Source organism: Condylura cristata, unplaced genomic scaffold, assembly GCF_000260355.1.
Source record: "Condylura cristata isolate star-nosed mole 26May11 unplaced genomic scaffold, ConCri1.0 scaffold00036, whole genome shotgun sequence".
NCBI lineage: Eukaryota > Metazoa > Chordata > Mammalia > Eulipotyphla > Talpidae > Condylura > Condylura cristata.
In genome coordinates, this window is record NW_004567137.1 from 5,131,416 (window position 1) to 5,135,222 (window position 3,807).

A 3,807-nucleotide genomic window follows, 5' to 3' on the forward strand; every position below is an offset into this window, starting at 1 on the left:
TTTTATATTTCATTTATTGTTACACCTCACTCTCTTTGATGACTCCTTTTTTAAGCACTTTCAGTTCTGTTTGTGAAGGCAGTGAAACTCCAGTAAAAACAACACACAAAAAGCATGCTTATGACAGGTTTAAATCTAATGACATTTCTCTCTTCCTCACGCAGAATTATTTGTTCAAATGCCTGATTATACTTAATTATCTTTATGCTCTACCTACAGATATCTGGTATCCATCTGAATAGTTTAACATAAAGTTATTAAGCTCGTTTTCTGGATGTTTCAAGTGTATGTACATATAATGCACTATAGCAATTTTATTAGCACAATTTGAATTGCAGAATTCATTTCCAAATGTACATCAATTTAAAGAATATAATGCATTCACTGTAGAAGTGCTCCATTGTACTGGTATTGGAAGGGATTATTGTTACTTGAGTATCCTGGGCTGATCCCCTTGAAACAGCCTAAAACACTAGCTTGGCAGAAAATCACATTCTGTGTAGAATTTCTTTGGCTGTGACTTCCAGTTTCTTGATTGATAAGGATAATAAGTTGGAATCATTCACAACTTATAGAAAAATTGGAGTTTTATTACTTTGTAAAAGTCAGATCATAATATGAGTCTTAATAATTTAGTAACAGTGGCTGGAGCATTGTTCTCTTATTCAGCAATTATTTGTAATTAAGAGGATTATTCCTTCCAAATGAAATAATGCATGAACTGTGGACCACAGTCTTTAAAATAATGTATGTGAACAAACAATTGCTTTTTTTGGTGTCTTTCTTTAGAATACTGAGCAACAAAGAAGCGACTCTAACAATAACAATATAATTTAAGAAAAAACCTTGAACTCAAACTGTCTCCATAGAACTTTTTGCATAATTAGGTTATACGTCTTCTCAATGGAAGAAGTCTTGCCCATGGTCACATTCTGTAAATGAAAATACATTTTGCATATATTAGTGAAGTTGAACTGCTGAGATTCGTTATACAGTATAGTAAGTATTCCTTAAATTTTTAAATAACTATGAGCCATAACAATTTTTATTTTTTTAGAAGAAACATGTATCTCTGCATCTTTTAGAAGATTTTTTATGAACAATTTTATGAACGGCTTATATTTATAGTGCATAATTGGTGTTTTACTCTATATGATGGCATGATGTAACATATCATGACATAAACATGATGTTTGACTTGTAATTTGGGAATTTAATTCCCACTTAACATGGTAAAGCATTTTGATATAACTATCATTTTAAGCATTTCAAATCTGTGTGGAATGAATATTTTTAGGACCATTTTCTAAGTATTTAGAAAAAAAGTTAAATTCCTATGCTGTTGCCAATATAAATTCTAGAAGGATTAAAGATTAAATTCATAATCACATAATGAGAATATTAAGAGATAGTGTTAGTGGATTTTTATATTAGAGGGAGAGTTAAAAGTTATTTTTATGTATCATATCAAATAAATCACAGAAGAGAAATTTTGCTAGCTAAGATCACATAAATGTAAAAGATGCTTTGCATCTTTAATAAGAAAGTTAAATAAATAAGGAGCTGAAAATAAATTTTCAGCACATTATGTCTAACAATATCCATTGCAATTCGTTAAAAACTGTATGCAATTTTATATGTTCAACTTATATAATTAAAATATAATTTGAATTGCTTACAAATTAATAAAAAGTAGTGACATAATTTTCATGTTCAATTATATGAGGAAGTCAAATGGGAAGTACATTTATGAAAGGTTTGATTTTTATAAGAATTCAGAAAATGAAAATCATGAGATTCTAGTTCATTTAGCACACTGGCAGAAGTTAAAAATGGCATAATAACCAATGTTGAAGAAATCATAGTGAGATAAGTCTTCTCACTGCTAGAGCGATGAGTACCAGTTGTGTCACTGCCCCAAAATACAATTCACTTCTCATGGTACCCATTAAAATCTGTTAATGTTGGGCCCTCCCTGGTGGCGCAGCGGGTTAAAGCACAACACTGAGAAGTTAAAGCCACTTAAGTATGAGTTCTATCCCTGACCCAGAGGTGACCTACATGGCGCAGCAGACCTCTCCTGTCTTGCCTCCTGCTCCCCTCAGCAGTGTTCTTCATCAGTCAGCCTGTTCTGCTCCCCACTCTGCCTCTAGTGAATCCTCTCACTGCCCCTGCATCTCTCACCTATATCCCAGCTCTCTATGCATAATTAAATAATTCTTTAAAAAAAATCTGTTAACCACAGGGGTGATTTGGTGATGGGAAACCCGCGGGGATTACAATTGAGATGGAAAAAAAATGTGCAAAATGATGTAAAAATAAACTTTTTAATAAAAAAAATGTTAAACTCACGTAACATGGATGGAGCTGGAAGAAAAAAATCTGTTAATGTTGATGCTTGTGCTTTTAGGAAGTTGTGTAAACTCTACATATATATATCAGATATAACACATATACACAGATATATGTAAAATATGTATGTATGTATGTTTATATAGCTTTGTGTGTGTGTCATCTATAAATGACATTATAACACTATATGCATTTTGTATTCATAGTATAATATAAACAACCTATATACTTAAAAAAATTGCCTCTGGATTAAAAAAATGTGCTGTTTGCAATAAGATCAAGCATTGATATGATGCAAAAATGAAATTTTGTGAAAATGTAATTAGTTGAGTTTGAAAAGATATCATGGGAAACCAGAACTTGGGTCATCATCAGCATTCAAGGAATAATTATTGAATAGGCATGTGGGTGTGATGTCACACACAGAACCAAAAAAAAGTATACAAATGGGAAAAGGTCATAACTAGACTACAGAATTATGGCTGATTTTTGAAAATTTTAAACTTTTTGGCTATATGTATTACCTACTTTTTAAAATGAACATATATATAGCTTCTATTTTGAAGAAAATAATACATAAATACATATTGATTTTGAAACTTTGAATATCAAGGTAGTAATTCATACATATTGGGGGTTTCCCCTATGTATTCTGCTAGGAGGTCTAGAGTTTCAGTTATTGTATTTAAATATTTAAGTCGGTTTGAGTTAAGTTTTATAAGTTATATAAGGTAGGGATCCAAATTGATTATTTTATGCATGTAGTATCCGGTTTTCCCAACATTACTTATTGAAGTCACTTTCCTCATTAAATGTTCTTGGCTCCATTGTCAAATAATTCTAGACCCTTGATTTTTTTTCCCCATTGGTCTGTGAATCTATTTTCATGCCAGTACCGTATATACTATATTGACTACTATAGCTTTGTAGTGAAGCTTGAAATTGGGACTTGATTCTTCCAACTTTGTCCTGTCAAGATATCTCTTTGGCTATTTGAGTTCTTCTGCAGTTCTATACAAATTTTTGAATACTTTTTTCTACTTTTTTTGAGAAATGTCTTTGAAATTTTGATGGCGACTGCATTTGTAATCCAAATATAACTTTTCTAATAATAGTTATTTTAGAATACTTAATTTAAATAATTTAAAGAATACTTAAACTAAAAAAGAACTTTTGAATACTTAAAAATCAATTCTGAATTCTTGATAATTGCAATAAATATCATACCTTGAGGACAATCACCTTTTGAAAGATTTAATCTTCTACAGTTTTTTATTGAGATAAAATCGGCATTCAACACTTGGGTTTCTGTGGTATAGATTCACACTTCTACAGATGCTTTTCACTTTTGTTTTTTTTAAGATGTATTTATTTGTGCACACAGAACTGGGTGGAAGCCAGAGGTGCAGGGGTGGTGAGAGGATTCACCAGAGACAGAGTGGGGAGCAGAACAGG

General features: G+C 31.3%; 1 protein-coding gene across 4 annotated transcripts in view; it reads left to right on the plus strand.

Moving 5' to 3' along the window:
- SOX5 (SRY (sex determining region Y)-box 5) overlaps window positions 1–3,807 on the plus strand; it is a 695,778-nt gene that overhangs the window by 8,434 nt on the left and 683,537 nt on the right. The window lies entirely within an intron of this gene.